Source organism: Pseudopodoces humilis, chromosome 1 (genome assembly GCF_049639895.1).
Source record: "Pseudopodoces humilis isolate 2021_Gansu_Grassland_sample_001 chromosome 1, ASM4963989v1, whole genome shotgun sequence".
NCBI classification, from domain to species: domain Eukaryota; kingdom Metazoa; phylum Chordata; class Aves; order Passeriformes; family Paridae; genus Pseudopodoces; species Pseudopodoces humilis.
The window spans coordinates 134,309,544-134,324,112 of NC_142200.1; positions in this window are offsets into that span (position 1 = coordinate 134,309,544).

Here is a 14,569-nt window from a genome sequence, read left to right on the forward strand (position 1 = left end):
CCACAGTATAAAGCTATTAGAGAGTATTCAAAGGAGAGCCATGGTGAAGGGTCTGTAGGGGAAGCTTTATGAGGAATGGCTGAGATCCCTTGGTCTGTTCAGCCTGGAGATGAGGAGACTGAGGGGAGACCTCATTGTGGTCTTCAGCTTCCTCACAAGGAGAAGAGGAGGGCCAGACACTCATCTCTTCACTCTTGTGACCAGTGACAAAATGTGAGGGAGTGGCCTGAAGCTGAGTCAGGGGAGGCTTAGGTTGGACATCAGGAAACGTTCTTCACCCAGAGGGTGGCTGAGCACTGGAACAGCTCCCCAGGAAGTGGTCACACCACCAGCCTGACAGAGTTGCAGAAGTCTTTGGACGTTGCTCTCAGGCCCATGGTGTGATAGTTAGAGTGCCCTGTGCAGGGCCAGAAGTTGGACTCAATAATCCTAATAGCTCTCTTCCAACGCAGCATATTCTATGATTCTGTGATTCTATGTTCTCATCCCTCACATCCCTGCAATATCTTAATCTTTTTGTAAAGCCTTGTCATTTCAACAAGGTCTACTTCCATGAGTATACCCCTCATTGCTTTTTGCTGCAACATGCATATCAAAGCCGGACAGCTAACAGAACACTGTACTTGCTTTTAGCCTTCCTCCTATACACACAATTGCATGGAGAGAAACAATCATCTAAGGTGTCTACTTCTATAGAAGCCTGTACAGCCAGCTAGTACACAGAAAGCTTTAAGCTATGTTAATGTCTCTGACAGTCTTCAGGACATGGTTATTACAATGGAAAATCAAAATATACTAAATTAGTACCAGAGTGAAATACTGTTTTTTGTCCATGGTCTGATAATATTTTATTTCACTAAAAAAAAAAAATAAAATAAAATAACAAAACCACACCAAAGATTAAGCCAAATTCACCCAGTAGCTCAGTGGATCTCAACTTCAAACTTACAATCACTGGTGTTCTACTGAGGTAGCATATGGCCCATAGCTTTAATCTTGTTTGGTATTAGCAGTTAGCTAATACAATTCTCCATATGAAAATATTTTGCTTACATTAATACAAATATGTTAAGTAAAGAGAAAGACAAATGGTGATGCAAGTAAGTTAGCAGAATTTGGTAAAAATATTAAGCAGAACATTTGTTCCTCAGATTTGGACAGTGATAACTTACCACATTTATGAATAACTCTTTACATTTTTTATCACTTTCTGCCCCAGCAGCTAAATTAGTTTTACAACTATTAATTGAATTGTCTAACTTCACTATGCACTGGGTGATAGAAAGGATTATTAGCTCTACTTTACAGATAAGGAAACTGAGACAGGGAGAGGAAACAATTAACTGGAGATCACACAGGGAATCAGTCAGATAAATCCCAGATCTCTCCATCCAATGCATTAAGCACCGAACATTGCTACTTCTCTGCACAAACAGCCATCAGAAATGAGACACATTTCAAAGAGAAACAATTAAAGCAACATTTCATCAAAGATAAAAGCTTCTGAGATTCATCCTATGCTGGTGATCCCAAATGTTGTTCTCTTTTGTCTCCGTCACATTGTTATAAGTGCAGCTAATCCCCTCCTTCCTAGCTTCCTGCACCATCAGGCCAGGATGTGCAGCACATGCACTCCCATCTCTCCCGTAGCCCCCCTGCAAATATCTGCCCTACCTACATACTGCACACTGCTGTGTATGCACATAAACACTATTTCTGCTGTACAAAAGCTGTTTCCAAGTACAAAAGCTGATCATTCCTTAGCACTCTGGTACATTAAACACGTCCACCTCTCCAAAAAGACAGTCTCTATACAGACAGGACATTTTTTTTATTAAGATATTAACGGGCAAGTTTAAAGGCAAGTTGTGCCAGTTTAAATTCTCGGAGAGGCTGAGGAGTGAGGGGTAACAAACAAACAAGCAAATAAATAACAATATACCTTATATGTCAGAGATTTGCTTGGCCTGACCTCACTCACACTCTGGGTGTCCAGGAGGGCTCTGGCATTGTGCAGCACTTGACAATTTCAGCTATCACTACTCTGAATAAGGTACTTGATTAAATTAATTAAAGTGGTGTTTATTAGCTGACAGACATTAATAAGCAAGCTGGTTAAACACTTGCCACAATGTATCAATCAACAGATTAGAATTTTCTTTGTTTACTGTAAGACTACATGTCTTTGTTATAATTACCTTAGTACTTAGGTCTAATCATGAAATTCCATAAATCAACAGATATGTTGCCATTAATTTACACAGGAAAAACACCTGGACCTCTATAAAAACTATTTATAAAGCACTGTATGTAAGCAAATCAGGTGTCTATATGGTTATGCTTTTGAAGAACTTTAGTTTCTGGCTTTAGCATTTCTATGCATACTCTTCTCCCAAATTAATACTTGTACAAAAATTCTTTGCTCCATTTCCAACAGAGTGAATGCGGTATAATGACTTTCTTTTAATGGGTCAGGTCTACACCACTAAAGAAGAAAACAGAATTATTACATAGCAAACATTAGGGCAGGTATGTAGATTTATATCAAATAAAACAAAATACTTCAAGAGATAGAATTAAGTATTCAAAAAATCTTGTTTGAGCTACAGCATTTTTGAAAACCATACTTAAGTTATGTTGTGCAAGGTTGTAAAATAAAGCTTCCAAATAGCAGCACTGATCAAAAATCATTGTGTTTTTAAAAGAGTTCTTAATGACTGCTAATTTAGTGTGGAAATAGCCTTCTAAAATGTTCAAAATTAAATAAAAGTATGTTTGTCTGGATTGGTTTCAGTGGGATCACTGGGAATATGATCTGATGAACAACTTTCTTAGTACTTGAATATTAAGCTTCAAAAAACTATCTGGAAATAAATAAAGAAAATGCAATTAGATAAAATTAGAATGACTTACTAATCCTTACTGACACTACAGCAGTTGTCTTTGCCTGTCGCTTCCCATAATTATAAATAGTTTTCTACTGGATTGTTCTAATGTCTCATACAAGGCCCAGAACATGAACACATTCTTATTTACCTATGACATTACTTAGCTAAAAAGTATAATGCATTGCATTTCAATATTTGGTCTAGATACATTAAAAAGTCTTTATTTTGCTTGTGAGGTGAGTATTACACTTATTGACTCATAATTATTCGTGGAACTGGTCATATTTTGTTGGAACAAACTATATGATGTGTAAAGAATGTGAGATGAATACTTAAAGCCAAAGTGAGTGTGGTTTATAATAAGACTTTTTCAGTCTATCTAAGAAAAAGAATTTGTACTTAAAGACTTTAAAGACCTTTGTCTTCTTCATAACAGCTATAATAGTCCTTATACTCAAAGCCACCTGTTTAGATTTCAGCTGTAGGCCATTACACACCTGTGACCTTCTCCCACCAGGAGGCACTGACGCTGTTCTTTCAGGGTAGAAGGGGCTCAGAAACCCAGGAAGTTCTTCTACTTCCAGTTACTGTACAGAGGGAAAAATTCATGGTGTATGATCTCATTAAATGCCTAGGACATTTAGTGTCAAGGCACTGGCTTGTCACGTCTGGACACAGATTAATTTTCAAACCCATCTTCAGAAATCCTTCTCATCCTTGCCTCCCAAGTCCCAGTACAGAGGCTTTGTCTGCTTCAGTTCCATTTTAGATGCCAAGAAGAATTGATTGTTCTGCCACAAAATCCAGGCTACAACTGCATCTCTTTTACTGCTGTGTTTTGAGGCATTTCAATTACTGCACACTGGTGCAGTTGACAGAACAGTGTTTACACTACCTCGGTTTCCTTTCTGGGATGTCTAACCTGATGGTGGTGCCCCATATGGCCACCAGTTTCACTTCAGCCCTGATGGGGACACTTGTAACAGTTCTTGCTGCTCCAGAGCACGATGACATTGCAGTGAGTCAGTTCCATCACAAGTGTGTGTTTGAAGCAGATCTGGCTGCCCCACTCTTTGACTGCACTACAGAGGAGTCTCAGAGAGACTAAATTGGATTCCTTGTAGGTGAAACTAAACTAGAGCATGTACCTCAGTTTCACCTAGGGCACTGTAGCTATTAATGGGCATTCAGTGTATAAGATCAGATGAGATCGAATTTGAAATACACTCTCTGAAACACATAGACTGTGGTCCTCAGCACCAGCTACCTCCCTCTGCAGGCCTACTCTTCCTGCAGCACACAATCTGCTAACCTAAACACAGCCTCAGAGTTTCAAATCATCATGTGTGGTCATGATGACTGTGGGGGTTTGGCAGTCCAACTTAAACTGCTGCACAGTAAAACCCCTGGTCTGCACATCATGTAGATGTACAGGCCTCAGAACTGTTCAACTCTTCTTTTTATTGCACCAAATTATTCGATGTGGACATCATAGAGAGCTCTTTGCCATTAGGCAGTAGCCTCTGTCATGCCAACCAGAGGACAGGTATTTTAGACCTGTGAAAAAAATATATGCAGTTTTATTACAATTTTTACAACTGAAAACTTACGCTTATCTCTCTGTTGCTTTAACTGTATGGCACTACTGACAGTAAGGCTGCAAGTAGGGAGAGGTGGGAGACCTGCCATCATAGAGACCTGAAACGGGTTGACTAGACTGGTTTTCATATCTCTGCTTAGTTAAGACTAAAATTCCATCATGCAGCTTTTACTGATGGTTTATTTAAATCCTGCAAATGTAGTTTTATTTTATTAATGTACTGTATATCAGATTAAATTTTGCATTTTTTTTTTTTTTACTTTGTATAAAAAAGAATTAAGTATTTAAGAATTAAAAGTAGGAATCATTGAAATATAAATAAATACATAAGTGAAGTCAAATCCACCATAATTCTGCTGGTCTGATTCTGACTTTATGCTAGCATTAATCAGAACTAAAACAACTGAAAAAAAATTCAGAGTGGTGTACTTCCAGAGCTGGTACTAGTGCACAGAATCACAGAATCAGAAGGTTGTCATCTAGCAACACAGCAACTTCTGCTGTTGCAGATTGCAAATACTAAACTAAGAAGGAAATCATGATGAAGCCTAAAATTAATCTGATGCAAAGCTCAAGAGAGATGCTCCATGATATTTGTCAAAAGGGAACATGAAAGATTCAACCAAGTATTATTGGTCAGTATTTAAAAAGTGGAAATGAAGGTTTCCACATACCTCTGACTTCTGCCCTGTGATTTCAGTCTGCAATAGAAACAATTTACAATAGAAAATAAATTCTGACAGAACTACAGACAAAGACCAAGGCTGCTTTTGATTAAGTTACATCAGGGACCTGCACCATCTGTTTTGTATTGAAAAAGAATAATATTTTAAGGCACATTTATTTCAACATACTGAGCATCTTAAGAGTTCACATAGTCCTTTAAAATATATATTGAAAATGAAGTCCAACAGTGGAAACTGAATGTCCTCAGCACCTTTCAAGAGACATTCAACAATATCAGAATAGCACTGTAAATGGAAAACAAGCCTAATATATATGATTATTTCCTGAATCCTTTAAAAATAAACACCATTAGGTATACTGTGCTACTTATATATTTTACATTCATATCCTGTAAGTTACAAAGAATAATCTCCAGTCATAATATTTACAGATAAAGTTGTTATACCACTATATGGAGAACTTTATAAAACAAAATGGACCTACTGAATTTTCATACACTAAACTTCAGATAAACTGGATTTAAAATACATAGGGATTTTTATTTTTTCACTGGATATGAAATTCACTGTTTTTGGTTTGTATAACTTTTCTCTTATTATTCCGATTTCACAATGTCCCTGCATTGTATGCCTTGGTGAATTCCCTAACTTCAGATTTTGTTAGCAAAAAAAAATAATTTATGAACCACCACATATTATCCTTGAGCACTGCAGTTACAGATTCCTTTATACAATTTAGGCAACTCACCCATGCTAGGACAACTCTCTGCTGTCTTTTCAAATGAGTTATCCAACATCATGATAGATATCAAAAGGCCCTAATGAGATCTGGGGTTTTTTTAATGATTCTCAGAAACTGGAGTTGCAAAGACCACTTCCCTGAAGCTTCCCTGTTTCCAGGCTCTGGCTGTCAGTGCAGCAGCAGTGCTGATGCTGTAGGGGCTGCATGAGCAGCAGCACGGCCACCTGGCTCACAGAATGGAGTGGGTCCCTCTGTTTGACATTCATGTCCAGTTTTGGCAACCGCAGTACAAGAACAGCACAAGCATACTGGACCAAGTCCTGCAGACAGACACCACGATGTTTAAGGGACCAGAAACACAACATGCAAGAAGATGCTGAGGTATCTGCATTTTTTTCAGTCTTGAGGAGAGATGACTAAGTGGGAATCCTGTTTCTGCTTTCAACTACCTAACTGGGTTTACAGGAAAGATGAAACCAGACTCTTCTCAGAGCTGAACAAGGAAAAGGCGACAGTCAGGTTGCAATAAAGGGAATTATCAGTTTATACAGAAAAAAATTCCTCTGGTAGAGTACTAAAGGACAGGAACAGGTTGCACAGAAAGAGCAGGAGTCCATCCTTGAAGATACCCAGACTTCAGCAGGACTATCCACTGCAACTTGAAAGCTGATTCTTCTTTGAGCAAGGGGCTGTATGTGGTGACCTCCAGTAGTCCTCTCCAACTAAATTCTAAGCCTATGTGCATGGTTTGCTACTCCTACCACAGTAATACATCTCATATCTAGCTTCTATATCTGCATCTATACACTAAATCTGTCATCTAGATCCTCATAATCCTGCATCCTGATTAATTCAAAACTGCTGCTTTCAGGCCATCTGTTATACATATTCCTTCCTTCTCCCCCTCCATTGAGTATAGACAAGATACAGTGGTTATGATATTCCCTAACCACAACTCTGACATTACTGCATTTTTGTGTCTTATCACAGCACTGCTTATCTCCCCCCACAGCACAGGAGATTTTCTTGCCCATTTGTCAGATTCTGCCACTGGGTTCTGCCTGTGCTGGCAAATCTACATGGCAAATCGTAGGCTGTGACCAGTCCACTGAACTGGTGCATGAATGCCTTCCAGCCTTCCACATTCTTCTGCACAGAGTTCAATTACTGTGATTTTTTGGAGAAGCTGCCAGATGATGCGTAACTAGAAGGGTTGCAGTGTTTGCCAGTATCTTTCTTTAAAATGATGTGATACAGATCAGAAGATTAGGGAATATGCAGAATGTGCTATGTTAGAAATTAAATTCAATTAAATAATTACATGGGTCTAGATAACAATATAAATAATCACAGCAGTTTTTCAAAATATATGAGTTCCCACAGATATGGGTCCTGTTTGGCAAGAGTCTAGGTAACAACAATAAAAATACTGCAAAGGCTCTTAATTAATCTAACTTAATTTTCAGTCCAGTATTATTTAGACATTTTGATGGCTGTGTTTTTGGAGAAGACTGTAGGATGTTGTGCTCTATATAAATACATAATTCTGCAAAATAAAGTCCATCACAAAGGTCTGATCCACATACTTGTACATAGGCTCCTGGTGATCTCTGAGATGTCTTAGTTTCTTGCAAACCCACCATAGCCTCTGTCTGGGTACTATAGAGAGAGAACTAATCATACACTACATTTGGCAGCTACCTGAGGATTCCTGAGATCCTCTGGGATGTCTGAAAAGATATGGAGTACCTTCAAGTAAAGGTAACTAAATTGGAGGCCCTAGTCCCCAGTTTGTATGCAACTTGTAAAATAATAGAATAACAAAGGAAACAATTCTACAAAATACACTGAAATGATTAAAAAAAAATTGTAAGAACTCCAAAGGAAAAAAAAAAAATCACCATCAGGTATTCAGTTTCAAATGTTGGGTGTATCAGCACTTGGCATGCTGGAATGGAAAGTACTTCCAGTGCTGGTGAGTCTGGTCCCTGCCGTCATTGACACAACCCATAATCCTCTCCAGACCTACAAGTTTTGTCCTTGAGCACATATCACCTGCTCTGCCAACTAACAGCCAAAGCTGGTAATCAGTTATAAACCCTAGATATATGTGATACAAATAAGGGTTATATTTTCCTGGAAAGATCTACAATTTGATTGTTTCTCACACTCTTTCCTTTCTTTTGGAGTGTGTTTAGACCATGATTTTAAAGAACTGCCAAGATGGTTATCAAGCTGCAAGTTACGGAATACTTGTCTCCAACTATCTGGCTACAATGTTCTTAGAGAAAGTGGAAGTACTTGCTAGAAAACAGCCCAGCATTTTTCATGTCTTTAGGATAAAAACTACAAATAATGGTATCTCCTTTTGTACTGCCTTTGTCCATTTTGGACAGACAATCAGCTGTCTAAAAACTGATGTTTGGTTTATATTATTCCATATAAAAAGAGAAGAAATAAATTCAGGACAGATCAACACAGAAAAACAAAATCCTCATTTTCAAAATGGTCTGACAAACAAGCTTCAGTAAGGAAAGATTAATAATGCAACTAATAAATTAGGATTTTACCAAACTCTCTGCCTAATGGGAAGTTAGAAACGTTTGTGGCTGTACTTCAAACTACACAGTCAACAGAGCTCAAACCGGACTGGACAGTCCAGACTGAAGAGAGCACTGACTGGAACTGAGATGTGGATTTGATACTCTTCACAAAGGAAGGGAGCACTGATAACTTCCCATATTTTTGGTCATGTTTTTGCTTGAAACTCTTCACTGGAAAGTTCAAAATAATGTAGAGGAGGAGGATTACAAACAGCATTTCAAAAAATTAAAGGTAGTGTTCATCAAAACTATAGAAAGCCTTGTCCACTATGAGGTCCTAGACCATAAATAACTGCATGACTATGTGAATATAACTATGGGAAAAATCTTTAATAGTACTGTCTACACTGGTCAAAATATTTGCATAATAAATTCACCAAAATACTCCTGAATGCATCCACATAATCATTATTCAGCACAATATATTAATTACAGATTGAACTTTACAGCTATGACCAGTAACATAAAAGCATTCTGACATGAAGTGTAACCCCTCATTTTACTTATAGTAAAGGATTCTTTTCTGGATATAGGTAACTTGTTATAACAGTCTCTATCTTTTTTGGGGATATTATTAACATATTCTCTCCTTCCTTAGCAGAGAAATTGAAAATATCTGATGGTGTTAATTTTCTTGCTGTATGTTTCTTCTGGTATAATAAGCACAATGTGGCTACAGCCTTCTATCTCTTTTATCTAAAAGATGTGAGTGAATGTACAAGATGCTAGACTGTGGTAATCACTTCCATTACATAACTGAACTTAGACTTCAGACCTGCCAAGTATTTCACACTGCTTGCAGGGCTCCTGCAGTTGGCTCCTGCCTGGCCTTCTCTTGCAGCTGGGGATCCAACACACACGTGTATTCAGCACTTACACAGATCCTTTGATTGGCTACATGAGATCATGGAGCAAGAATGAAGCTGTCGCAAGCCCATGCCATCTTAATGGAGACCTTCTACTCACAGAGGTCCTGCTAGGGGATGTGCTCTCTGGGTGCATCCCACTTTTCCAGCTGCATGTTAGCCCATCACTCAGTGCTCCCTCTGTTCCCTGGCCTCACACAGCATTCTCACAGGTACTGAAATAAGTAGGACCGAAAGCACCGATATCTGATACCATGCAGTGCACAGAACATGCAGTTTATTATGAAGCAGACAGTGCAATAAATTCCTCTGTATTATACTTAGTAATGGTGTAATTTGTGTCATTCAGGAAAGTGATCTGGATAGTTTTGTAAAACCCCATGGCTTTGAATAAATCACTTCCTGAGTGAAGTATTTGACTGATGAGACACTAACTGTCCTACAGTGAGAGAATTATTCAGGCTGGGAAGATGACAGGTTCAGAGCCTGAAAAACAATAAGCCATAGAGAGGCTGGAAAGAACAACATGTACAAAAGACCAAAGGGCAATTGTCACTATCCCTGAGTAATGACCATAACAACAGGTGCTAAAACATACAATACAACTATGTAGTACTAGCCAATTTCTAAACTGGCAGAAAGCTCAATACCCAAGTGAAACCCTTTTATAAGCAAGAGAGTCTCATTAGCACAATGAAAAGGACAAATAAAAATTACTAGGTTTTGTCTGCAATATGCATTACAGTTGCCTGCAACGTGAAAGAGCTTACTGTTTTCTGCTTATATTTGATCTCCCTAAGCTATAGCTAATATAATGGTTGCCAAATGGAAAATAAGTAGAATTTGTTGTTAAAATTGTCTATGACCTTAAAATGGTTATATTTTTCCCCCATCTTTCTTTCCAATGAGATCCCTGTCTTACCAAATACAATATATAACTATTCCAATTTTCCTTCTCGAAGATGTTTATTCTTTCTTATCTAGCCTGCCTGTCATATCTTATTATAATTTACAGAAATCTGAAATACACTGTTCTGATAAACCTGTCAGAAAAATAATGGGAACACATATAGTTAATCATTGTGATAGGTTCTCCATATTATTCTGGGAAAGATAGAACTGAATATTATGAATAATGCTAAATGTAATTTATATGAATATATAAACTCTTACCAGTGGTTTCAATTTTCTAATAAGCTTGAAATTTATCAGATACTAAGTGCTAATAAGCATGGTTCATTATGATTTACTATCACAGATTTACTATTTGTGACAGTGAAGTAAGACAATAGACATAGACACAGAGTATTCTTGAAAACTTAAAAAAAGTTGTAGCTATCTATAAGTCTGCCTCATATAAAATACTTGTTCCAAAGGATGTCAGTATGTCTGTGTTGGTCGTCAGTAAATATGTTACTCTCAGCCTTTTTTTTTAATATAGCATGCAACCGGGCTGAGGTAGCTAGAGATAAGGATTGGCATCAAGCTGTCATTTGGGGAAATATTGCATCTAGATTCTTCAGGTCCAGTCAGGGAGACCTGAAGGGAGATTTATCTTCTCCCGTAAATTGCTAATGACTTCAACATTGAATTCACGAGTTCTGGGAACAGAAAATATAAACCCCAGAGAATGACTTTTTTTGTTTGAAAGGCACATTAGCTGTAATCCTAAGCATATGACCCTGCCCCCTGCACAAATACAGGAAAATCCAACAGAACAAGCAAAACCATCCTTTGATTTATTTCTCTGACTGCTCATGCTCTAGCTTTGTCATCAAGCAATCCATTTCAGCCTCCTCTGTGCACCTCACATCTCTTCTCATTTTGCTGTTTTTCACTACAGCTCTTCTTGCTGTTACTCCCTCCTAAGTCACACACAAATAGATTTAGTCATGAACATTTAATGGCAAAGGCCTTTGAAAATGATAGAACTAAATTCTTTTTGTCTAGTTGATAGCTTGCAGCACCAAACGAAACAGAATCATTAAACGGTTCAATGGACTAAGATCAAAGGGAAACACCTGTAAGCAAAATCCTCCATTATCCTTTCACTGTCAAAAGTAATTGTTGCTAATTGAACAAGTTTGTTTAATTGTAATATAGCTCAAGAGACCATATCCTGAGCTGCTGGAAACAGATCTGGTTCTGCTGAAGTCAGCTCTGCTAATCTATAGCAACAGAGGAACTGTCACAAGGAAACAGTTAACCCATTGCTTAACTGCATGGGCTGCATTTGCAACCAAAAATGTCTCAAAAGTTGGGCTGAACAAGAAAAAAAATGATTACATTAATCTTTGCCTAATTTGATGTGAGAAGCTATTTAATACACACTGGTATCAGTAGAATAAAAAATATCCAATAGAATTTTATGCAGGCCAAATTTTAGATATGCCAGCAGGTCTGCAAGCAGACATCAGCCATCATTTGGTAAATGCTTTTAAAATCTGATTTCTCTTTGCAAGCAAGCAAGCTTCTCTCCTACCTGCTCAGTTTAACACACTGCCACAATAAACCTGGAAGCAATGAAAAGTAGTGCTAGTGTACAGATTTAGAAGTTAAGAAAGCAAATAATCGTAAATCCAGCACATCTTCAAATCAGTCGTCTTTATAAAAAGAGCTCAAAAAACTTAAAAAAGGGGAATGCTTCTGAGTACCCTGGTTTGAGCGTGCTCAGCTTCATGTGTCTTGTGTCAGGAACTAAAACCCATGAACTCTCTGACTTGCATCCTTCCCCTTCTCACTCCTGCTTTAATTCTGCAAGACAGTTTCTGAATGTGAATGGTGTAAAGAACAAGATTCTGGGGTACCACAAAGACAGACCTTGTTCCATTGGGGTACACTAATCATAAGGAAGGCAACAAAACACAATTATATATCCAAAAGCCTTTTCCAATACCATTACTCTCTGCATTGGAAACCATATCTTCAAGACTGAACTTCCCAAGCTCTTCAGATAGTTTCTGCTCTGCTCTATAAATGAGCCATGTAAGGCAACTAACTTTGAATTATTGCTGTTCTGGACAACAGTGATTTTGCAAAACCACACAGCATTTAGCCCTAGTCCGATTTATGCACAGGAAAAGGTGCATTAATATGTATTTACTCAGAAATTAGGAATGGGCGAGTACAAAAACTGTAATTCTTCTTGAGTCAAAGGGAGTGCAAGACCCAATGACACCTAAATGAACACAGGAAAAGCAGAAGACAAAGGAGGGCTGTGTTACACGAAATGTTACTTAGTATATTATTCAATATCCTAAACTAAATGCAGCACTGAAACAATTCTGTGCAGAAATCCTACCAAAACTCCTAAATGCACCCTAACAAACACCTAAAATGACTGGGCTGACGACCAGTTCTTTAACATCCAGAAATATGGAGCATTTTGGTAGTCTGACAATATGCCAAGGTAATTTTCAACACAAATAATGCCAAACCAAGAACTGGATAGTAACCGACATGGGAAATGTGTGAAATTCAAATTAATTTTAAGTAGAAATAAGTCTCATTTATTTCCATGCAGTTCAAGGTCTCTGACTAAAGCACGGTTTATTTTGGTTTTTGTGCTCCACTTAGTCTAGCATTTTTAGGAGCAAAAATATAAGAAGATTGTGGCTGATAGATCTAAATGTATAACTAGATCCAACTGAAAATGTGAATAACACTATTCTGACAGTAAGGCCTGGCACTGCAACCAGGCCTCAGAGACAGCAGTGCTGGCTCCTTCCAAGTTACCATGGGTTTGTTAAGCAGTTGGCCAGCGAGATGCTGGATTCTCACGTCTGGTGTGAGTCTGGCAAAAGCAATCCAAAACAAGCATTTGTAGGGTGTGGGAACAAATAGGTGTGCTGAATCTTATGAAAGTTCCTCTAACAGACTGTGATGAGAAAAGGGAAGAAACAAGCTTGAAGATATTAAGATATTTCTAAATACATGTATCTGACTTTTTGCAATAGTAACAGGCTATTGATGTACTCTCACAATTTAACATCAGAAAGGACAACAGAGAGACATATCCTAGGTAAAAGTAAAGAATGTAATAAATAATAATTAAAAGTAATATATACACTGACAACTTAAAATATTTTAAATAATATTGGGTTCATTTCTGAACCCATTTTCTAGACATAAAGGGAATTTCCAGTTAAAAAAACCAAAACAACACAACGGGACTTTCATCCAAACTAGCGTCTTTCTCAGGAAAATTTATTTTTATGACTGATGTGCATAACCTCAAGCTTTAAAATGTTTGTTTCTTTTCTGTTTTCCAAACTAAAAAAAGCAAACCCTATACATGGAATTTTCTTCCTCTCAGCTGCAGCAATATTTTGCCTTAAGATTTTAAAAGTTGCACAGTAAGAAAAAGTGAAGTGCAGCTGTAATTGTGTACTTTGTGCTGTTTTTTGAGTTTGAGAGAGTTATGTAAATTACAGAGTAGATTAATAAGAGGAACTGAAGAAAAGTTAAAAAATTGCTCAATTTCCCCTATGAATCTGAAAGAAACAGGGAGAAAAAGAAAAGAGCCAAACCCTGAAATTCTGATATTCTATATCAATAATTATAAGAGCAAAGACTTTGATAAAAAATAATTTTTATTTTGAATGTTGCAGTATTGAATCAACTTAAAAATATTCATTAAACTATGTTCTATATTTTGTGACTCTAGCCTTCAAATGAAAGATAAGAACAGAGTTATCATTCCTTGCTGAAACATAGCCTTTGGCAAGGCTTCAGAGGATTGGTGCTGCTACAATAATGGAAACAATGCAGCACAATTTGTCCTGAGGACACCACAGAATATTTCTTCTTTGAAGAATGAAGCTGTACATTGAAATTTGAGCAAGAAAAGTCTTGGGTTTTTTAAACACAATCTGTATATTTCTTCATTGGCACAGGAGATTGTGGTCTCTGAGAACAGCTGATATCAAACAATCTGTCCATGATGACACCTAACAGTATCCCTGAGAAATGATTCAGTTTAGCCTTTAAAAGGATCTATGTCTTGGGAAAACAAGTTTAAAATATATTTGCTAAGAGATGTGAAAATATTTAGGCAGAATTATCTGATCTATGTTAGATATGAGGTCAAAATTTTCTTCAGTTTCTTCCCTTCCTTCAGTCATTCCTTGCAGTCATCCTGCAACATCTCTGATAATATCTACAGTTTTCAAATACCTCTTTAGA